The 24,539-nt window shown below is 48.6% G+C and overlaps 1 protein-coding gene across 1 annotated transcript in view; it reads left to right on the top strand.

The window, feature by feature from the left end:
- Positions 1-24,539, top strand: part of LOC130124777 (dihydropyrimidinase-related protein 5-like) — a 107,417-nt gene that overhangs the window by 27,486 nt on the left and 55,392 nt on the right. The gene's annotated exons all lie outside the window — the stretch shown is intronic.

The raw sequence follows: 24,539 nt of genomic DNA, 5'->3' as shown, positions 1-24,539 counted from the left end.
TAGGTTAGTCATGAAACTGTAGCACTAATAACATAGGTTAGTCATGAAACTGTAGCACTAATAACATAGGTTAGTCATGAAACTGTAGCACTAATAACAGGTTAGTCATGAAACTGTAGCACTAATAACATAGGTTAGTCATGAAACTGTAGCACTAATAACATAGGTTAGTCATGAAACTGTAGCACTAATAACATAGGTTAGTCATGAAACTGTAGCACTAATAACATAGGATAGTCATGAAACTGTAGCACTAATAACATAAGTCAGTCATGAAACTGTAGCACTAATAACATAGGTTAGTCATGAAACTGTAGCACTAATAACATAGGTTAGTCATGAAACTGTAGCACTAATAACATAGGTTAGTCATGAAACTGTAGCACTAATAACATAGGATAGTCATGAAACTGTAGCACTAATAACATAAGTCAGTCATGAAACTGTAGCACTAGCTAAGCTAGCAAGCACAGCTGGTCAAAAGGACGCCATCTTTCCTAGGCCGGGAGCCAGGACCTTGGGCCATTGCAAGTTGATAACGAGCACCCCCAACTCAGCCCCGTTTGGCCTCAGGGGGCCAAAAACCCAATTTTTGGGACATGTTCCGGGCGAAATTATGTAAATGCAAATATGAAGGTACTACAATAAATAGTCATACAAGTATGAAGTTTGGCCTAGCGTATCCTGATACATAGAGGGGGGAAGCAGGAAAATAAGATTCTAAGGCTTGCTTGTGGCAACTCTATTTTAAGATCTTACCCACACCATTCCCAAAAAGTACTGTCCGCCGGACAAATTCTCATCAACATTATTCTTCTTCAGCACTTTGTGGTGAATATCTGTCCCTCACTTGTGTATAGAAAATATAGCTGAGTTGGGGGTGCTCGTTATCAACTTGTGATGGCCCAAGGTATAGGCTAACAAGAAATGGTAGTGAGAAAAAGGTAGCAGAAAACATCCTGAGTGAGGGCTGGTCCTGGCTCCCGGCCTATCCGAGTTCCGACTACTGTGCTGAGAAATGCTTCATGAAATGTGCTGCATCATGACTCTGTGCACGCTATAGGCCTGTCCTGAATGCCTTTTTTTTTTTGGACTCCGGGGTTTTGGTCGTAATCAACAGTGAATAGTACTCGGAGCTGGGGGGGGGGTTGACTCGGGAAGGAGTCAGCCAGACATTTACCTGCTGTTGGCTGAGGTGGACGGCATAGCGGTGCAACACGTGTCTTTCGGTTTAATTAAAGGCATTAATTAAGAAAGATTATGTTATTCTCCAGTATTGCTGTTTGTATGGTTATTTGTTAATAACAAAAATAACATTTTCCAAAAAGTTTGGTGTGTTTTATGCATGTTTGTGTAACCTACAAAAAAGAGACCCCCTGGCCGGGGGGGTCGGCCCCCTTTAGTCGAGCGGTTAGCGATGTCGCCTCGTGGTACAGTAGTCACCTTCTCCCGGAAGCGCGCCCTCGCGCTTTGTAATTCCCGCGCTCAAAGAGACTTCTAAGGCTCTGCACACTTCCGGACACTTCCGAAGGGACTTCTGACGATCTGCACGCTTCCAGGCATTTCCAGGTCCCGCCGCTGCCGCCAATATAACTGAGCATTATTCCGCCCGCTATCCAGGGCTGTATTGCACCACGAGGCGACGGCGCTAACCCCTTGACTAAAGGGGGCCGACTGGACCCCCTGAGGCGGCCCCCGGGTCTTTGGTATTTGGTAAACGGTTGAACGAGGACTTATCTATGCTGTACTGCTCTTTCCGCATGTTGTGCTTGCTGAGCGTTAACGTAGACTGACGGTGCCCACAAGCCCACTGTTGCTGTCTGCAAGACAAACGTCCCGCAGAACGGACGTCCTTCTTACCTGACACCGCGTCGAAGACGAGGCAAGCTACCGCGGGGGGGGCGCAAAGACATGAGCCCTCCAGCCACTCGCCTGTCAGCATGCGTCCTGAGGACACACTTGGACTGAATGTGTTCGTGAGAACAGCAAATGACAACAAGCCCGCTTTGTCTTCTGAAGACGAGACATGTGATTACGCGTGGGCTGAGAGCAGCTCCGGGAGCAGGTCACTAAGCTCTCTCGGCTTGGGGTTTTCGTTGGAACTGAGACGAGGCCAACTGTCCAGCCGCTTGAATAGGGCACTCTCTATCACTTCGGGGGTGGCATAGCACTCTCCAAGTCTTGTCCGAGACAACTGCAGTGCAGCTTGGGGATCAGAGACATACACTGCTCGGATTCTTTTAACATGGTCTGAGGACTCCTTTCCTAGCCATTTAATGAGCAGGTCTAGCTCTTCACCAGCTGTTAACTCTAGGCCCTGTGTAGCATTAAAAGAGGAGGACTGCCATGCTCTAAAACGTTCAGGCTGATCATCAAATGTATTTAGCGCTGTAGTAACTAACTCCCTGCGGGCCAGATACTTAGCAAAGCCTGTGATGTCAGGGGCCTGATTGACAGGAGGAGGGCTCTGTGGGTCATTCCCAGGCGAATGGTCTGGGTAGCTCACACGCTTGCCTGGGGAGCAGCCTTGCTGCTGACAGGCTCTGGGTGGAGAGTGAGAGTACGAGGTGGGGCGTCGAGGTGAATGTGGCTGGTGCTCTGACGCAGGTAAGTAGTCACTGTGTTGTGTGGCTGAATAAACATCGGGCATCGTGGGGCTTAACACAGGGGCGTGTCTCGATGGCGGTGACTCTTTGAGACGGAGAGGAGGAGATCTGTCTTGAGGGGGAGCATTGGGGTTGACGCTAACCCGTGCATGTTGTGCCACGTATGCCTCCGTCCGCTGCTGTACCTCCAGTGGTGCGATGGCACTCCTGGGACTGAGCATGTCCTCACACGCCATTTTGGCTGCCGCCTCTAAGACTTCAGCCTCTGCATTGGCAGCAGCCGCTGCTTTTTCAAGTTCAAGGGCTTGCAGGCTCGCTTCCAGTGTAGCCTTTTCTAGATCCAATCTAGCTCTCTGCTTCTTGATTTCTAGCTCCTGCTGTGCGAATGCAGCTCTGGCTGTCATGGCTGCGCCTGCTACTGAGCACTTGGAGGCAGAGGAGTGCCTGGATCCGGACACTGACGGTGCATTTCCTGCTGATTGGGTCTCCATAACTGTGGCATAAATCCCTCTGACGGTCCGACTTTCCACTGTACTGCTCTTCCTACCCGTTAACGTGGATTAAACAGCCAGCCAGAGTCCCTTTCAAGAGCCAGGACAAGGAGCCTTCTTGCTCCTTTAATGGCTTCCAGTTGCAGCAGTCAAGTTGACAACACTGAATCGCAGTGAAACTACAAATAAAAAGAGAAAATAGAAAAGTGCTTACTTAAAATACCTCCCATAAGCTAGCATCACTAGCAGCCATGCTAACGTGTCTGGCTACCGAGCAGCATCGCGCAGTTGCAGCGATCGTATTCAGTTATCAATAGGGATGCCCCCCGAAACCCGGTTCTAAACGGGAACCGGTTCTAAATTAGTAAAAACCGGAGCATTTTTAAGATCCGACGTTTTCGGTTCTGCTATCGGTAGTCGGTAGGTACTCGAGAAATCATGGAGTGATATTTATATTGTGGCAGTTGTGTTTTTTTCGAGGAATTTAAACGTCGCGAACATAATCTTGTTTGCCGTTTTCTCCATCTCTCTGTCTCTCTCTCTTACAGCGCGAGGGGCGGGGCTGTGCTGTGCTCCACACACTCGCTCACACACGCGCAGACAGCTCTGCTCAAGTGCTCATCATGGCCGAGAGAACTAAACGTTCAAAAGTTTGGGTATATTTTTCAAAAGTCGATGACAACAACGCTCGTTGCCACAAGTGCAACAAATCATTTGCCAGTAAGGGTGGCAATACAAGCAATCTGTTGAAACATCTTTTGTCGAAACATGGTATTAATCTGCAGAAATGCGGAGTTTTCCACTGCTTTGCTCGTAGTGTTCCATCCACGTCCCCTGCAGGTAAGCTGTATGAGCCATTGATACGGAGTTAGCTAGGCTAATAACGAATTATTACGAATAGGCCAATAAATAAAATATAATTGCTCAGCTAATTGTTTAGCTACTAATATATAAGCCATAGATACGGAGTTAGCTAGGCTAATAGCCGCGGACACTATAAGTCAGGAGAGATCACGACTCCTGCCGGAGAAGGCAGATATGTTGATTTTTCTGCAGAAGAACTGTTAGGATAATGTTCTAGGTTCTTGTTTGTTTGAACTTCCGTTAGCCTTTTGCTGTAAAAATGTATTTTTAATATATTTTTTTTCTTTATTTTTATCTACTTTTATTTTTTATCTTATTTGTTGTTGTTGAATGTTGATTATAAAGTCTATAATTCAGACGCATTTAAAACTGCTGCTGCTGCTGTTGCTGCTGAATAAATAATATTTGTTTATATTTATATAAAGTTATATAATAGAATAATAAAGCAATGTCGATTCTGTTCTTAATTAAGTGTCTTTTTTTCTTGCGTAATAATCAAAAGAACCGATAAGAGTATCGATAAAGTACCGAACCGATAAGCAGTACCGCTAAGAGTAGTAGTATCGATAAAACCCTAACGATACCCATCCCTAGTTATCAAAACATCCAAAACGTCATCAAAGTTACCAAAACCCATGACATTTAAGTTATAAACGTCTTATGATCATGTAACACTTACAGTCGTTGCTTTCTGAAGGGTTGACGCGACAGATTGAGACAGATAGAAGTAACGTGAATCTGCGTGACAATAGCGACCATGCTTGGTTTGTTTACATTGAAAACTTCCGGTGGTGTTTCCTCTTTATGCTTCCCCCTTATCTCTGTGGGCATCACAACAAAGTCCCACTCAAACCTTGACACACATCAAATAGTGCATTAAGTGATGTGAACATACAAACACTTCAAGTTTAAAGTTACTTAAGAACACATAAATCACATTATGGGCAGAACATATACACTTTTTGTGACATAACTGCTTGTGATATGTTTTTCTTATCATGGAACAATTACAGATCTACATAACTGCTCATTTTAATAGGCTCCAGATCCGAGACAACACCCGAGAGACCGCTGTGAAACACAAGCGCAGGAACACATACTAGCTGACACGCTTAAGATGTGAGACTTGTATACTGCCTGTCTCAGTACATGGTAGGGACAGCATAGGAACTTGTATACTGCCTGACTCAGTACATGGTAGGGACAGCATAGGAACTTGTATACTGCCTGACTCAGTACATGGTAGGGACAGCATACTAGCTGCGACACACTTAAGATGTGAGACTTGTATACTGACTGTCTCAGTACATGGTAGGGACAGCATAGGAGCTTGTATACTGCCTGTCTCAGTACATTGTAGGGACAGCATACTAGCTGCGACACACTTAAGATGTGAGACTTGTATACTGACTGTCTCAGTACATGGTAGGGACAGCATACTAGCTCTGACACACTTAAGATGTGAAACTTTGTATACTGCCTGTCTCAGTACATTGTAGGGACAGCATACTAGCTGCGACACACTTAAGATGTGAGACTTGTATACTGCCTGACTCAGTACATGGTAGGGACAGCATACTAGCTGCGACACACTTAAGATGTGAGACTTGTATACTGACTGTCTCAGTACATGGTAGGGACAGCATAGGAACTTGCATACTGCCTGTCTCAGTCCATGGTAGGGACAGCATAGGAACTTGTATACTGCCTGTTTCAGTACATGGTAGGGACAGCATAGGAACTTGTATACTGCCTGTCTCAGTCCATGGTAGGGACAGCATAGGAACTTGTATACTGCCTGTTTCAATACATGGTAGGGACAGCATACTAGCTCTGACACACTTAAGATGTGAGACTTGTATACTGCCTGTCTCAGTACATGGTAGGGACAGCATAGGAGCTTGTATACTGCCTGTCTCAGTCCATGGTAGGGACAGCATAGGAACTTGTATACTGCCTGTCTCAGTACATGGTAGGGACAGCATAGGAACTTGTATACTGCCTGTCTCAGTCCAATGGTAGGGACAGCATAGGAACTTGTATACTGCCTGTTTCAGTACATGGTAGGGACAGCATAGGAACTTGTATACTGCTTGTCTCAGTACATGGTAGGGACAGCATAGGAACTTGTATACTGCCTGTCTCAGTACATGGTAGGGACAGTATAGGAACTTGTATACTGCCTGTCTCAGTACCTGGTAGGGACAGCATAGGAACTTGTATACTGCCTGTCTCAGTCCATGGTAGGGACAGCATAGGAACTTGTATACTGCCTGTCTCAGTACATGGTAGGGACAGCATAGGAACTTGTATACTGCCTGTCTCAGTACATGGTAGAGACAGCATAGGAACTTGTATACTGCCTGTCTCAGTACATGGTAGAGACAGTATAGGAACCTGTATACTGCCTGTTTCAGTACATGGTAGGGACAGCATAGGAACTTGTATACTGCCTGTCTCAGTACATGGTAGGGACAGTATAGGAACTTGTATACTGCCTGTCTCAGTACATGGTAGGGACAGCATAGGAACTTGTATACTGCCTGCCTCAGTCCATGGTAGGGACAGCATAGGAACTTGTATACTGCCTGACTCAGTACATGGTAGGGACATCATACTAGCTGCGACACACTTAAGATGTGAGACTTGTATACTGACTGTCTCAGTACATGGTAGGGACGGCATAGGAACTTGTATACTGCCTGTCTCAGTCCATGGTAGGGACAGCATAGGAACTTGTATACTGCCTGTTTCAGTACATGGTAGGGACAGCATTGGAACTTGTATACTGCCTGTCTCAGTCCATGGTAGGGACAGCATAGGAACTTGTATACTGCCTGTTTCAGTACATGGTAGGGACAGCATAGGAACTTGTATACTGCCTGACTCAGTACATGGTAGGGACATCATACTAGCTGCGACACACTTAAGATGTGAGACTTGTATACTGCCTGTTTCAGTACATGGTAGGGACAGCATAGGAACTTGTATACTGCCTGTCTCAGTCCATGGTAGGGACAGCATAGGAACTTGTATACTGCCTGTTTCAATACATGGTAGGGACAGCATACTAGCTCTGACACACTTAAGATGTGAGACTTGTATACTGCCTGTCTCAGTACATGGTAGGGACAGCATAGGAGCTTGTATACTGCCTGTCTCAGTCCATGGTAGGGACAGCATAGGAACTTGTATACTGCCTGTCTCAGTCCAATGGTAGGGACAGCATAGGAACTTGTATACTGCCTGTTTCAGTACATGGTAGGGACAGCATAGGAACTTGTATACTGCTTGTCTCAGTACATGGTAGGGACAGCATAGGAACTTGTATACTGCCTGTCTCAGTACATGGTAGGGACAGTATAGGAACTTGTATACTGCCTGTCTCAGTACCTGGTAGGGACAGCATAGGAACTTGTATACTGCCTGTCTCAGTCCATGGTAGGGACAGCATAGGAACTTGTATACTGCCTGTCTCAGTACATGGTAGGGACAGCATAGGAACTTGTATACTGCCTGTCTCAGTACATGGTAGAGACAGCATAGGAACTTGTATACTGCCTGTCTCAGTACATGGTAGAGACAGTATAGGAACTTGTATACTGCCTGTTTCAGTACATGGTAGGGACAGCATAGGAACTTGTATACTGCCTGTCTCAGTACATGGTAGGGACAGTATAGGAACTTGTATACTGCCTGTCTCAGTACATGGTAGGGACAGCATAGGAACTTGTATACTGCCTGCCTCAGTCCATGGTAGGGACAGCATAGGAACTTGTATACTGCCTGACTCAGTACATGGTAGGGACATCATACTAGCTGCGACACACTTAAGATGTGAGACTTGTATACTGACTGTCTCAGTACATGGTAGGGACGGCATAGGAACTTGTATACTGCCTGTCTCAGTCCATGGTAGGGACAGCATAGGAACTTGTATACTGCCTGTTTCAGTACATGGTAGGGACAGCATTGGAACTTGTATACTGCCTGTCTCAGTCCATGGTAGGGACAGCATAGGAACTTGTATACTGCCTGTTTCAGTACATGGTAGGGACAGCATAGGAACTTGTATACTGGCTGTCTCAGTCCATGGTAGGGACAGCATAGGAACTTGTATACTGCCTGTCTCAGTACATGGTAGGGACAACATAGGAACTTGTATATTGCCTGTCTCAGTACATGGTAGGGACAGCATAGGAACTTGTATACTGCCTGTCTCAGTACATGGTAGGGACAGTATAGGAACTTGTATACTGCCTGTCTCAGTACATGGTAGGGACAGCATAGGAACTTGTATACTGACTGTTTCAGTACATGGTAGGGACAGCATAGGAACTTGTATACTGCCTGTCTCAGTCCATGGTAGGGACAGCATAGGAACTTGTATACTGCCTGTTTTAGTACATGGTAGGGACAGCATACTAGCTATGACACACTTAAGATGTGAGACTTGTATACTGCCTGTCTCAGTACATGGTAGGGACAGCATAGGAACTTGTATACTGCCTGTCTCAGTCCATGGTAGGGACAGCATAGGAACTTGTATACTGCCTGTCTCAGTACATGGTAGGGACAGTATAGGAACTTGTATACTGCCTGTCTCAGTACCTGGTAGGGACAGCATAGGAACTTGTATACTGCCTGTCTCAGTACATGGTAGGGACAGCATAGGAACTTGTATACTGCCTGTTTCAGTACATGGTAGGGACAGCATAGGAACTTGTATACTGCCTGTCTCAGTCCATGGTAGGGACAGCATAGGAACTTGTATACTGCCTGTTTTAGTACATGGTAGGGACAGCATACTAGCTCTGACACACTTAAGATGTGAGACTTGTATACTGCCTGTCTCAGTACATGGTAGGGACAGCATAGGAACTTGTATACTGCCTGTCTCAGTCCATGGTAGGGACAGCATAGGAACTTGTATACTGCCTGTTTCAGTACATGGTAGGGACAGCATAGGAACTTGTATACTGCCTGTCTCAGTCCATGGTAGGGACAGCATAGGAACTTGTATACTGCCTTTCTCAGTACATGGTAGGGACAGCATAGGAACTTGTATACTGCCTGTCTCAGTACATGGTAGGGACAGCATAGGAACTTGTATACTGCCTGTCTCAGTCCATGGTAGGGACAGCATAGGAACTTGTATACTGCCTGTCTCAGTACATTGTAGGGACAGCATAGGAACTTGTATACTGCCTGTCTCAGTACATGGTAGAGACAGGGGATAGGGATGAGCGGGGTTTGGACAAGCAGCTGTAATGTGATGAATAAGAAGGGCTGATGGGATGTGTTCACAATAATTCCTCTAACACTGGTAGCTTCACATTCACAGAACACATCCTCTCTCTGTCTCTCTGTCTCTGTTTCTCTGTGTCTGTCTCTCCCTACTCTCTCTCTGTCTCTCTCTCTGTCTCTTGCGCTCTCTCTCTGTCTCTCTCCCAATTCTCTCTCTGTCTCCCACTCTCTTTCCCAACTCTGTCTTTCTGAAATTCAAATTCAAATGTGCTTTTATTAGCATGACAAATATACATGTGTATTGCAAAGCATTTTGCAACTTCAAATTCTGGGGTGAGGGGCAGTTTTCTGGGGTGTGGCGGGGCAGTTTTCTGGGGTGTGGCAGGGCAGTTTTCTGGGGTGTGTGGGGCAGTTTTCTGGGGTGTGGCGGGGCAGTTTTCTGGGGTGTGTGGGGCAGTTTTCTGGGTAGTGTGGGGCAGTTTTCTGGGGTGTGGCGGGGCAGTTTTCTGGGGTGTGTGGGGCAGTTTTCTGGGGTGTGGCTGGGCAGTTTTCTGGGGTGTGGCAGGGCAGTTTTCTGGGGTGTGGCAGGACAGTTTTCTGGGGTGTGGCAGGGCAGTTTTCTGGGGTGTGGCGGGGCAGTTTTCTGGGGTGTGTGGGGCAGTTTTCTGGGGTGTGGTGGGGCAGTTTTCTGGGGTGTGGCTGGGCAGTTTGTGCGACGTGTTGCAGGCATCACATTCCAAACGAGGGAATCTTGGCAGTAAAGTGGATCAGTTTCAGCATGAATGTCTGGTCTTCTTCTTCTTCTTCTTCGTGTATTCTATTGCGTGTAGGTGGGGAAGGATTTGCACATCATTGTGTTGTGGTTTTATTCACCTTTTACACAACGTCCCAACTTCACTGGAATTGGGGTGTGTACTCTTTCTCCCTGTTAAAGGGTGTTTTAGGGAGTCGTTCCTCATTCCATGCGAGGGTCTAAGGACAGGATGTTTTGTTGCTGCAACCCCCCTGAGGTGATGTTGTGTTTGTTATGTTGGACTATTTTATTTTGGAATTTTGTGTTTTCCGAATACTTGTTGGGAGTACTCAGGGTTGTGCTCCCCCTGAAAGCGGCTTTGGTATGAGCTGCGATAGAAGGGGCTAGTTGTGTTTGGCTATAAGCTGTTGCACTCTAACGTATTTGGAATAAATGTACCTTTTTGAAAATCAATAAAATCTCTCGTCTCAATTTCTCCCTCCTTTATGCATTTAACGACCCCCCCCCACACACACACACACACACACACGTGTGTACATGTGTGTACATGAACACTCACACCTTCTCTTCCACTGGGAGACGGTAGGGGGCACAACCATGCAGTCTGTCCTTCCTGCAGGATTATATTCACAGGAGGGGTGAGGGGTCTTTAATGGGGTGGGCGCTTCATTTCGTTGGGGTGGGGTGGGGCGGGGTTGTGGGTCACCACCCAATGTGCTGCAGAGTGGGTCAGTACAGACGGGCTTTGTGAGCCAGACACATGGTAAGTGGGTCAGAGCTTCTGTGGGTGGGAGAGGAAGCAATGTGAGGAAAGCGGTGGAAGTTGCACGGCAGTCCGGGCTGCAGGCGGCACATCATGAGGCCTTGAGTCCTCGTCACGTTAAGGTCCAAAATAATAGCAGTCATTCTTTTGGACAATTGGACTAATTGAGTGCAGCATAATTAAAAGATCGATTACCAGCAAGAGTGGTATACACTGGGGCATCTGGGTGGTGTAGTGGTCTGTTCCGTTGCCTACCAACACGGGGATCGCCGGTTCGAATCCCCGTGTTACCTCTGGCTTGGTCGGGCGTCCCTCCAGACACAACTGGCGGTGTGTGCGGGTGGGAAGCCGGATGTGGGTATGTGTCCTTCCTGCCTTGCAGATAAAAACAAGGCTGTTAGCCTCACAACACACTTGCTGTGCACAGCACAGGACTGACTGTGTCTGCACCCGGTATTCATTCACATCCCGCCCTCCCCCCTGCTGTCTGTCTGCTGTCTGTCTGTCTGTCCATCTGTCTGCTGTCTGCTGTCTGTCTGTCTGCTGTCTGTCTGTCTGTCTGTCTGCTGTCTGTCTGTCTGTCTGTCTGTCTGTCCGTCTGTCTGCTGTCCGTCTGTCTGCTGTCTGTCTGTCTGCTGTCTGCTGTCTGTCTGTCTGTCTGCTGTCTGTCAGTCTGCTGTCACTCTGCTGTCAGTCTGCTGTCTGCCTGTCTGTCTGCTGTCTGTCTGCTGTCTGTCTGTCTGTCTGTCTGTCTGTCTGTCTGTCTGTCTGTCTGTCTGCTGTCTGTCTGCTGTCTGCTGTCTGTCTGTCTGCTGTCTGCTGTCTGTCTGTCTGTCTGCTGTCTGTCAGTCTGCTGTCACTCTGCTGTCAGTCTGCTGTCTGCCTGTCTGGTAGGGACAGCATAGGAACTTGTATACTGCCTGTCTCAGTACATGGTAGGGACAGTATAGGAACTTGTATACTGCCTGTCTCAGTACCTGGTAGGGACAGCATAGGAACTTGTATACTGCCTGTCTCAGTCCATGGTAGGGACAGCATAGGAACTTGTATACTGCCTGTCTCAGTACATGGTAGGGACAGCATAGGAACTTGTATACTGCCTGTCTCAGTACATGGTAGAGACAGCATAGGAACTTGTATACTGCCTGTCTCAGTACATGGTAGAGACAGTATAGGAACTTGTATACTGCCTGTTTCAGTACATGGTAGGGACAGCATAGGAACTTGTATACTGCCTGTCTCAGTACATGGTAGGGACAGTATAGGAACTTGTATACTGCCTGTTTCAGTACATGGTAGGGACAGCATAGGAACTTGTATACTGCCTGTCTCAGTACATGGTAGGGACAGTATAGGAACTTGTATACTGCCTGTCTCAGTACATGGTAGGGACAGCATAGGAACTTGTATACTGCCTGCCTCAGTCCATGGTAGGGACAGCATAGGAACTTGTATACTGCCTGACTCAGTACATGGTAGGGACATCATACTAGCTGCGACACACTTAAGATGTGAGACTTGTATACTGACTGTCTCAGTACATGGTAGGGACGGCATAGGAACTTGTATACTGCCTGTCTCAGTCCATGGTAGGGACAGCATAGGAACTTGTATACTGCCTGTTTCAGTACATGGTAGGGACAGCATTGGAACTTGTATACTGCCTGTCTCAGTCCATGGTAGGGACAGCATAGGAACTTGTATACTGCCTGTTTCAGTACATGGTAGGGACAGCATAGGAACTTGTATACTGGCTGTCTCAGTCCATGGTAGGGACAGCATAGGAACTTGTATACTGCCTGTCTCAGTACATGGTAGGGACAACATAGGAACTTGTATATTGCCTGTCTCAGTACATGGTAGGGACAGCATAGGAACTTGTATACTGCCTGTCTCAGTACATGGTAGGGACAGTATAGGAACTTGTATACTGCCTGTCTCAGTACATGGTAGGGACAGCATAGGAACTTGTATACTGACTGTTTCAGTACATGGTAGGGACAGCATAGGAACTTGTATACTGCCTGTCTCAGTCCATGGTAGGGACAGCATAGGAACTTGTATACTGCCTGTTTTAGTACATGGTAGGGACAGCATACTAGCTATGACACACTTAAGATGTGAGACTTGTATACTGCCTGTCTCAGTACATGGTAGGGACAGCATAGGAACTTGTATACTGCCTGTCTCAGTCCATGGTAGGGACAGCATAGGAACTTGTATACTGCCTGTCTCAGTACATGGTAGGGACAGTATAGGAACTTGTATACTGCCTGTCTCAGTACCTGGTAGGGACAGCATAGGAACTTGTATACTGCCTGTCTCAGTACATGGTAGGGACAGCATAGGAACTTGTATACTGCCTGTTTCAGTACATGGTAGGGACAGCATAGGAACTTGTATACTGCCTGTCTCAGTCCATGGTAGGGACAGCATAGGAACTTGTATACTGCCTGTTTTAGTACATGGTAGGGACAGCATACTAGCTCTGACACACTTAAGATGTGAGACTTGTATACTGCCTGTCTCAGTACATGGTAGGGACAGCATAGGAACTTGTATACTGCCTGTCTCAGTCCATGGTAGGGACAGCATAGGAACTTGTATACTGCCTGTTTCAGTACATGGTAGGGACAGCATAGGAACTTGTATACTGCCTGTCTCAGTCCATGGTAGGGACAGCATAGGAACTTGTATACTGCCTTTCTCAGTACATGGTAGGGACAGCATAGGAACTTGTATACTGCCTGTCTCAGTACATGGTAGGGACAGCATAGGAACTTGTATACTGCCTGTCTCAGTCCATGGTAGGGACAGCATAGGAACTTGTATACTGCCTGTCTCAGTACATTGTAGGGACAGCATAGGAACTTGTATACTGCCTGTCTCAGTACATGGTAGAGACAGGGGATAGGGATGAGCGGGGTTTGGACAAGCAGCTGTAATGTGATGAATAAGAAGGGCTGATGGGATGTGTTCACAATAATTCCTCTAACACTGGTAGCTTCACATTCACAGAACACATCCTCTCTCTGTCTCTCTGTCTCTGTTTCTCTGTGTCTGTCTCTCCCTACTCTCTCTCTGTCTCTCTCTCTGTCTCTTGCGCTCTCTCTCTGTCTCTCTCCCAATTCTCTCTCTGTCTCCCACTCTCTTTCCCAACTCTGTCTTTCTGAAATTCAAATTCAAATGTGCTTTTATTAGCATGACAAATATACATGTGTATTGCAAAGCATTTTGCAACTTCAAATTCTGGGGTGAGGGGCAGTTTTCTGGGGTGTGGCGGGGCAGTTTTCTGGGGTGTGGCAGGGCAGTTTTCTGGGGTGTGTGGGGCAGTTTTCTGGGGTGTGGCGGGGCAGTTTTCTGGGGTGTGTGGGGCAGTTTTCTGGGTAGTGTGGGGCAGTTTTCTGGGGTGTGGCGGGGCAGTTTTCTGGGGTGTGTGGGGCAGTTTTCTGGGGTGTGGCTGGGCAGTTTTCTGGGGTGTGGCAGGGCAGTTTTCTGGGGTGTGGCAGGACAGTTTTCTGGGGTGTGGCAGGGCAGTTTTCTGGGGTGTGGCGGGGCAGTTTTCTGGGGTGTGTGGGGCAGTTTTCTGGGGTGTGGTGGGGCAGTTTTCTGGGGTGTGGCTGGGCAGTTTGTGCGACGTGTTGCAGGCATCACATTCCAAACGAGGGAATCTTGGCAGTAAAGTGGATCAGTTTCAGCATGAATGTCTGGTCTTCTTCTTCTTCTTCTTCGTGTATTCTATTGCGTGTAGGTGGGGAAGGATTTGCACATCATTGTGTTGTGGTTTTATTCACCTTTTACACAACGTCCCAACTTCACTGGAATTGGGGTGTGTACTCTTTCTCCCTGTTAAAGGGTGTTTTAGGGAGTCGTTCCTCATTCCATGCGAGGGTCTAAGGACAGGATGTTTTGTTGCTGCAACCCCCCTGAGGTGATGTTGTGTTTGTTATGTTGGACTATTTTATTTTGGAATTTTGTGTTTTCCGAATACTTGTTGGGAGTACTCAGGGTTGTGCTCCCCCTGAAAGCGGCTTTGGTATGAGCTGCGATAGAAGGGGCTAGTTGTGTTTGGCTATAAGCTGTTGCACTCTAACGTATTTGGAATAAATGTACCTTTTTGAAAATCAATAAAATCTCTCGTCTCAATTTCTCCCTCCTTTATGCATTTAACGACCCCCCCCCACACACACACACACACACACACGTGTGTACATGTGTGTACATGAACACTCACACCTTCTCTTCCACTGGGAGACGGTAGGGGGCACAACCATGCAGTCTGTCCTTCCTGCAGGATTATATTCACAGGAGGGGTGAGGGGTCTTTAATGGGGTGGGCGCTTCATTTCGTTGGGGTGGGGTGGGGCGGGGTTGTGGGTCACCACCCAAATGTGCTGCAGAGTGGGTCAGTACAGACGGGCTTTGTGAGCCAGACACATGGTAAGTGGGTCAGAGCTTCTGTGGGTGGGAGAGGAAGCAATGTGAGGAAAGCGGTGGAAGTTGCACGGCAGTCCGGGCTGCAGGCGGCACATCATGAGGCCTTGAGTCCTCGTCACGTTAAGGTCCAAAATAATAGCAGTCATTCTTTTGGACAATTGGACTAATTGAGTGCAGCATAATTAAAAGATCGATTACCAGCAAGAGTGGTATACACTGGGGCATCTGGGTGGTGTAGTGGTCTGTTCCGTTGCCTACCAACACGGGGATCGCCGGTTCGAATCCCCGTGTTACCTCTGGCTTGGTCGGGCGTCCCTCCAGACACAACTGGCGGTGTGTGCGGGTGGGAAGCCGGATGTGGGTATGTGTCCTTCCTGCCTTGCAGATAAAAACAAGGCTGTTAGCCTCACAACACACTTGCTGTGCACAGCACAGGACTGACTGTGTCTGCACCCGGTATTCATTCACATCCCGCCCTCCCCCCTGCTGTCTGTCTGCTGTCTGTCTGTCTGTCCATCTGTCTGCTGTCTGCTGTCTGTCTGTCTGCTGTCTGTCTGTCTGTCTGTCTGCTGTCTGTCTGTCTGTCTGTCTGTCTGTCCGTCTGTCTGCTGTCCGTCTGTCTGCTGTCTGTCTGTCTGCTGTCTGCTGTCTGTCTGTCTGTCTGCTGTCTGTCAGTCTGCTGTCACTCTGCTGTCAGTCTGCTGTCTGCCTGTCTGTCTGCTGTCTGTCTGCTGTCTGTCTGTCTGTCTGTCTGTCTGTCTGTCTGTCTGTCTGTCTGTCTGTCTGCTGTCTGTCTGCTGTCTGCTGTCTGTCTGTCTGCTGTCTGCTGTCTGTCTGTCTGTCTGCTGTCTGTCAGTCTGCTGTCACTCTGCTGTCAGTCTGCTGTCTGCCTGTCTGTCTGCTGTCTGTCTGCTGTCTGCTGTCTGTCTGTCTGCTGTCTGCTGTCTGTCTGTCTGTCTGCTGTCTGTCAGTCTGCTGTCACTCTGCTGTCAGTCTGCTGTCTGTCTGTCTGTCTGTCTGTCTGCTGTCTGTCTGCTGTCACGTTGTCTGTTTGTCTGTCTGTCTGTCTGTCTGTCTGCTGTCACGTTGTCTGTCTGTCTGTCTGTCTGTCTGTCTGTCTGTCTGTCTGTCTGTCTGCTGTCTGTCTGTCTGCTGTCACGTTGTCTGTCTGTCTGTCTGTCTGTCTGTCTGCTGTCACATTGTCTGTCTGCTGTCTGGCTGTCTGCTGTCTGTCTGTCTGTCTGCTGTCACGTTGTCTGTCTGCTGTCTGGCTGTCTGCTGTCTGTCTGTCTGTCACGTTGTCTGTCTGTCTGTCTGTCTGTCTGTCTGTCTGTCTGCTGTCACGTTGTCTGTCTGCTGTCTGTCTGTCTGTCTGTCTGTCTGTCTGTCTGTCTGTCTGTCTGTCTGTCTGCAGTCTGGCTACACAGACATGCAGTGTTGTCAGTCCTGCAGACTACCAGTACATTTTATCAACACTATATAAACAGACAGACAATCCCACAACCAGACAATCCAACATCAAACTGGCAGCATCCAGGTAGTTTGGCAGTCTATTCTGTTGCCTACCAACATGGGGATCGGTGGTTCGAGTCCCCGTGTTGCCTCCGGCTTGGTCGGGCGTCCCTACAGACACAATTGGCCGTGTCTGCGGGTGGGAAGCCAGATGTGGGTATGTGTCCTGGTCATTGCACTAGCGCCTCCTCTTGTCGGTCGGGGTGACTGTTCGGGGGGGGGGGGGCTGGGCCACATCCCCCTGGTGAAACTCCTCACTGTCAGGTGAAAAGAAGCGGCTGGTGACTCCACATGTATGGGAGGAGGCATGTGGTAGTCTGCAGGCCTCCCAGGATCAGCAGAGGGGGTGGAGCAGAGACCGGGACGGCTCGGAAGAGTGGGGTAATTCGCCGGATACAGTTGGGGGGGAGGGGGGGGGGAGAAGTAACTGTCAGCTGTGTCTGTGTTCCTCTGATCTCTGCAACTCCCTGTGGAGTTGGGTTAGGGTTAGGGTTAGGGAATCTAACCCTAACCCTTAGGGCTAGGGTTAGGGTTAGGGTTAGATTCCCTAACCCTAACCCTAACCCTAACCCCTAGGGCTAGGGTTAGGGCTAGGGTTAGGGTTAGGGAATCTAACCCTAACCCTAACCCTAGCCCTAAGGGTTAGGGTTAGATTCCCTAACCCTAACCCTAACCCTAACCCCTAGGGCTAGGGCTAGGGTTAGGGTTAGGGAATCTAACCCTAGCCCTAACACACACACAACATGAGTGATGATAGTAACCTCCACATGCATATGAATACCTGCACCCTGCTCACGTGACCACGGATGCTGATGTAGTGGTAGATTCGGTCTCGTTTCTATGGTAACAGGGAATCTAAGCGCCGGCTGGTTGGTGGGGAAGTCAGTCAGGCTCACAGAGGTGCCGGCCTTGTCTGAGGCCTGTCTGGAGGGTGAACCGTCTCTGTGACAGTACCTTCACGCAGACACACACACACACACACACACACACACACACACACACACACACACACACACACACACACACACACACACACACACACACACAGACAGACAGACAGACAGACAGACAGACAGACAGACAGACAGACAGACAGACAGACGGCAGAACAGACAGTGAGACGTGCAGGGTGGCCACATGCAAACAGTCCAGATGCAGGACTGCTAGCAAGACTATAATGTCCACTCCATAGATGGACATCACAGAAAGGTGCTGCTCCAGTGTTGCCCAGTGTGGGCAGGTGACAGTAGTATATGATGTCGTCTGTCTCCGGACCATCGAGTCCTCAGCGGCTTTATCATGGCAGCTGTCTGTCCTGTCTGTGCCCACGCCGAGTCTGGCGGCCGGCTGCTGGCACAGGATGTCGTCAAGATAATGCTTTCGTTTTACACATACACGTAGTACTCTGATGGAGGCTTACACACATCTTTACACATACAGGGAGTACTCTGATGGAGGCTTACACACATCTTTACACATACAGGTAGTACTCTGATGGAGGCTTACCGTGTAGTATTGGCATGCAGACACACACATCTTTACACATACACGTAGTACTCTGATGGAGGCTTACACACATCTTTGCACATACAGGTAGTACTCTGATGGGGGCTTACCGTTTAGTATTGGCATGCAGACACACACATCTTTACACATACAGGTAGTACTCTGATGGAGGCTGTTGTGTAGTCGGTTCATTCATTGTTCATGCATTGCAATACCAGCACGCCACCAGAGTGCGCAGTAGCCTAATGATTGTTGCTGAGTGTAGTACGGTGCTGAGGGTGATGAAGAAGTGAGATGAGAAGAAGGGAGTTGAAAACGTACGGTGCTCGTCTCTTGCCTCGTTATTATTTTACAGCTATACTAATGTGATAAAGTCTAGTATAGGACAAATTGGCGAAGAGAAATGGCGACTGCAGCTGTGCCCGTACCTGCTTTATTTCTGCCGTGTGCCGGACAACCTACAATTCCGTCCGACATGTGGGCTAGGATGTTCGAGAACTATCTGCTAGCCATTGATGCGGATGGTGATGACCGGCCAGACACGAGGTTACGTGCACTTCTTTTACATGATCTGGGTACAGAGGGCCAGCGTGTGTTTTATACACTTGCAGATGCAGGTAGGACTTACAAAGAAGCGACGATGGCACTGCGTGCACCCTTCAACCCAGCCATAAATGTTGTGGTGGAACGTCATAAGTTCAGACAGAGAATACAGAGACCGCAGGAGTCCATTACAGAGGACGTTGCCGCGCTGCGCGAGCTTGCCACAACATGTGGGTTTGACAACAGTAGAGACGAAATGATACGTGACCAGATCATCGAGCATATCCATTGTGCAAAGATACGCGAGAGACTGCTAGGACAAGCAGATGCAAATTTGACACTTGAAGAAACACTCCAGATTGCATGCCAGGCGGAAGCTGCCATCGGGTATGCGCGCACGCTAGGTTCAGAGTCCCAGGGTCCCGTGCAAGCTGTGACGGCGAAGCCTAAACGTCCATTCAAAAATAAAGGGAAATACAACCGCTCTGCAGAGCCTGCAAACGCCACTCCAAGACAGGACAGATGTTGTTTTAGGTGTGGGTCGTCTACTCATCTTGCAAATGCTCCAGACTGCCCTGCCCTGAAGATGACTTGTCGGAAATGCAATAAAGTAGGTCATTTTGCCAAAGTTTGTAAATCTTCTGAAAGGCCAGGTGAAAAGTCTACCAAAAAAGTAGGTGAAGTTGTTGTGCAAGTGCTGGGAATTAATGCAACCCAACCAGCTCGGAAAATATCATGTGAAGTGACTATTAATGCCAAGTCAACTTCTTGCCCAGTAGCGCTAGTGGTGGATACGGGCGCCGCTGTGTCCATCATTCCTGAACCCGTCTACAGAGAGCATTTCAGCGATGTGCCCCTGACAGAACCAGAGGTTAAGTTAGTGTCATATACAAAGTCAGACATCCCAGTATTGGGCTGTCTATCTGCTACAGTGCAGCACGAAGATACTACAGTTCCGGCTACGCTATACATTGTGAAAAAGACAGGTACCGCTGTCTTGGGGATGGACTTATTCAGGGCACTGAGACTTTCTATAGTAAATAATACTGTGCTCTCAACTGCGGCTCCAGTGACAGAGGTTAAAACTGGACCAGTGAAACTCGGCTTAGCCGAGGGTTTTGTCCACCGTCTTAAAGTGAAGGAGGGCAATGAAGCAGTACAGCCCGTCCAACAGAAGCTGAGGAGACTTCCCCTCTCCGTGAGACAAGCTGTCTCCACAGAACTTGAGAGACTGTTAGAAATGGACGTGATAGAGAGGATTGATGCATCTCCATGGGTTTCACCCATCGTGGTCACGCGACGGAAGAACGTTGCGGTGAGACTGTGCGTTGACTTACGTGAGCCTAACAAGGCTATAGTGATGGACAGTTACCCACTTCCACACATGAATGACTTGTTCTCCGAGATGAGCGGTGCTACTGTATATTCTTCCATAGATCTCGCAAACGCATATCATCAAGTCCTTTTAGCGCCAGAAAGCCGGGACTTAACCGCATTCATAACGCACGACGGACTTTTCAGGTTCAAACGGGTCCCATACGGGCTGTGCTCCGCCCCAAGTGCGTTCTCCAAGATGATGTCGCTCGTACTTAAAGGCCTCAAGGGGGTCCAGTACTACTTGGACGATGTCATAGTGTATGACAAGGTCAAGGAGGACCACGACTGCAACCTGCAGGAGGTGCTCGCCGCTATCAGGGGCGCCGGCCTCCAATTAAATGAGGAAAAATGCCAGTTTAACCGGTCCAGCCTGCGGTTCCTTGGGCACAGGATCTCTGCCCAGGGCCTGCAGCCACTCACCGAGCACGTCAGAGCCATTACAGAGGCTCCAGTGCCAAGTGATGCTACAACACTTCGCTCATTTCTAGGGCTCACGGCATGGTACCAGAAGTTCGTAAACAACTACGCGTCGCTCGTGGAGCCTATGCGAGCATGTCTGCGTGAGGACACATTTCAGTGGACTTCAGCAGGTCAGGAGAGCTTCGAGGCGGTGAAGGACCGTATTGTAAACAGCCCAGCGCTGTCCGTCTTCGACCCCAGCCTCCCCACCTACGTGTCTACGGACGCATCCGATTATGGCTTGGGGGCCGTACTGACACAACTACACCCGGATGGGACAGAACGTACAGTTGCATGTGCCTCACGCACACTTAACCCCGCTGAACGCAAGTACTCCATTGTTGAAAAGGAGGCGTTGGCCTGCGTGTGGGCCGCTGAAAAATGGAGGACCTTCTTATGGGGTACTAGGTTTACACTACGCACGGACCACCAGGCTTCGACCACACTACTTGCAACAAAAGGCCTGGGCCGCGCAGGGATGCGTATTGCGCGTTGGTCTGCGAGACGACTGTGCTTTACATACGACGTGGAGTACCGTCCTGGCTCACAAAACCAGGCGGCCGACTGCTTTTCCCGGTTGCCCCTCCCTGCAGACGAGGATACAGAGCCAGTGACCGAGCCGGAGCTTGTTGCTCTGTTGGACACAGAACTGAAAGCTCTTTCAGTAAAAGACTTTACGGAGGCATGTGAGGCGTGCCCTGAGCTCGCAGCTCTTAGAGCACAGATAAACAGGGGCTGGCCTTAGACAGCTAAGTCCCTACCAGACGAGCTCAAACCATACTTCGCCACGAGAAATGAACTGTCAATACAGGATGTGATTATTTACAGGGGGCCTCACCGACGACTTGTGCCAGTTGCCCTACGGAAGCAGCTGGTGGACTTGGCACACGAGACACACCAAGGGGTGGTCCGCACCAAACAGAGGCTGCGGGACTTATACTGGTGGCCCGGTATGGACACGTGTGTGCAGGAGACTATTTGCTCATGTGGATCGTGCCAGATGAATGATAAAAGTGCCAAGACGCATTCTGCTCCTCTCCAGCCCATCCCACTCCCGGATGCCCCATGGCAGAAAGTGGGGATAGACATAGTGGGACCGTTCGAGTCAGCTACTTGGGACTGTCGCTTTGCTGTGACGCTGACTGACTACTACACAAAGTGGCCAGAGGTCGCTTTCACTTCAACTATCACTACCGCTGCAATCACTGCCTTCCTGTCTGCTGTGTTCTCCCGGTTTGGAAATCCTATCGAACTGGTGAGTGACAATGGAACACAATTCACCTCTACCGAGTTGGCAGACTACCTTGCAGCGAGAGACATTAAACACAGTAGAGTGTCTCTTTACTATCCACAAGCGAATGGAGCCGTGGAGCGCTGGAACCGCGTTCTCAAAGAAACACTACTCTCTGCCGAGCAGGAGAGAAGGCCATGGAAGCCATACGTACAGGATTTCTTGTCCACCTACCGTGCTACCCCACATGGCACCACCGGGGTGTCACCGTATGAACTCATGTACAACCGACTGATGCGAACCAAAGTGAACATTGGCCCTGCACGAAAACCTGACCCACTGTCGGAGGAACAACTACGCAGTCGGGTCGCTGCCAAACAGGAGGCATCGAAAACCTACACTGACAAGAAAAGGGGAGCACGTGGGCCTAAGATCAAAGAGGGAAGCTTAGTCAGAGTGAGGAAACCTTTCCAGGTGAAAAAGGGACTGTCTAAGTTTCAGAGACCTACCCGAGTGATACGCAAAGCTGGTTCGAGTGCTTATGTGCTAGAGGATGGGCGTGCATGGAACGCTGCCCACCTCTCTCTGGTCCCTGAAAGCGGAACAAACAGGGAATCCGATCCAGAGCCTGTTGCCAACCCTGCTCCAGTGCCGGAGTCGGCCCGACAACCTGAGCCGCCCCAACAACCAGTTGGCACTGGGGTCATGGACAGACCTGTGAGAGTAAGAAAGGAGCCTGCTTGGCTGAAGGACTATGAACACTAGTTAGTCCAATGGACGGTGAGAAATGAGGAGAGAATAAGTGGATGTGAAAATGGGGAAAAGAAATACTGTTGATACTAAAATGTGAAAAAAACAACAACGCTGTGACTAAGGAAAAAAAAGAAATGTTTGTTTTGCACTGATTTTGATTGATACCAGGTCACTGTGATGTTAGTTCCTTGTGATTGAAAGTGCCTATGTTACACTGATTAACATTTTGGGGATTACAGGTTCAAGATTTCCTGCTATATTTTATTTACAGTAATATTACGGTGGAACTGTGGTTCATGGTTATTGTGGTTCATGGTTATTGTAACATTTCTATTGTGGGAAGTTGTGTTGATGCTGATAGCACTTGAGTTATTGTACTACTCATGTCTGTGACATGGGACATGGTATTTTCATGTACGGGTAAGCTTCTTAAGAGAGGGGGCATATGTTGTGTAGTCGGTTCATTCATTGTTCATGCATTGCAATACCACCACGCCACCAGAGGGCGCAGTAGCCTAATGATTGTTGCTGAGTGTAGTACGGTGCTGAGGGTGATGAAGAAGTGGGATGAAAAGAAAGGAGCTGAAAACGTGCGGCGCTCGTCTCTTGCCTCGTTATGATTCTACAGCTGTACTGATGTGATGAAGCCTAGTATAGGACAGAGGCAGGTAGTACTCTGATGGAGGCTTACCGTGTAGTACTGGCATGCAGACACACACATCTTTACACATACAGGTAGTACTCTGATGGAGGCTTACCGTGTAGTACTGGCATGCAGACACACACAGCTTTACACATACAGGTAGTACTCTGATGGAGGCTTACCGTGTAGTACTGGCATGCAGACACACACAGCTTTACACATACAGGTAGTACTCTGATGGAGGCTTACCGTGTAGTACTGGCATGCAGACACACACAGCTTTACACATACAGGTAGTACTCTGATGGAGGCTTACCGTGTAGTACTGGCATGCAGACACACACAGCTTTACACATACAGGTAGTACTCTGATGGAGGCTTACCGTGTAGTACTGGCATGCAGACACACACAGCTTTACACATACAGGTAGTACTCTGATGGAGGCTTACCGTGTAGTACTGGCATGCAGACACACACAGCTTTACACATACAGGTAGTACTCTGATGGAGGCTTACCGTGTAGTACTGGCATGCAGACACACACATCTGTACAGTTGGTACTGTAAAGAAACGTATTGTGTTTAGAACGAAAACAGTTCAGCTGGCCTTCGTACAGGACACTCGTTCAGATGATGAAGAGCCAGTTGAGCTGCAGCGGGACCGGTTTAGATGATGAAGAGCCAGTTGAGCTGCAGCGGGACTGGTTTAGATGATGAAGAGCCAGTTGAGCTGCAGCGGGACTGGTTTAGATGATGAAGAGCCAGTTGAGCTGCAGCGGGACTGGTTTAGATGATGAAGAGCCAGTTGAGCTGCAGCGGTACCGGTTTAGTCATATGGAGGAGGTATGTTGGTGATGTTCTGGTCATATGGAGGAGGTATGTTGGTGATGTTCTGGTCATATGGAGGAGGTATGTTGGTGATGTTCTGGTCATATGGAGGAGGTATGTTGGTGATGTTCTGGTCATATGGAGGAGGTATGTTGGTGATGTTCTGGTCATATGGAGGAGGTATGTTGGTGATGTTCTGGTCATATGGAAGAGGTATGTTGGTGATGTTCTGGTCATATGGAGGAGGTATGTTGGTGATGTTCTGGTCATATGGAGGAGGTATGTTGGTGATGTTCTGGTCATATGGAGGAGGTATGTTGGTGATGTTCTGGTCATATGGAGGAGGTATGTTGGTGATGTTCTGGTCATATGGAGGAGGTATGTTGGTGATGTTCTGGTCATATGGAGGAGGTATGTTGGTGATGTTCTGGTCATATGGAGGAGGTATGTTGGTGATGTTCTGGTCATATGGAGGAGGTATGTTGGTGATGTTCTGGTCATATGGAGGAGGTATGTTGGTGATGTT

Source organism: Lampris incognitus, chromosome 15 (genome assembly GCF_029633865.1).
Source record: "Lampris incognitus isolate fLamInc1 chromosome 15, fLamInc1.hap2, whole genome shotgun sequence".
Taxonomy (NCBI): Eukaryota; Metazoa; Chordata; class Actinopteri; order Lampriformes; family Lampridae; genus Lampris; species Lampris incognitus.
The sequence above is the reverse complement of the archived record's forward strand: the minus strand, read 5'-3'. Positions and strand labels throughout refer to the sequence as shown.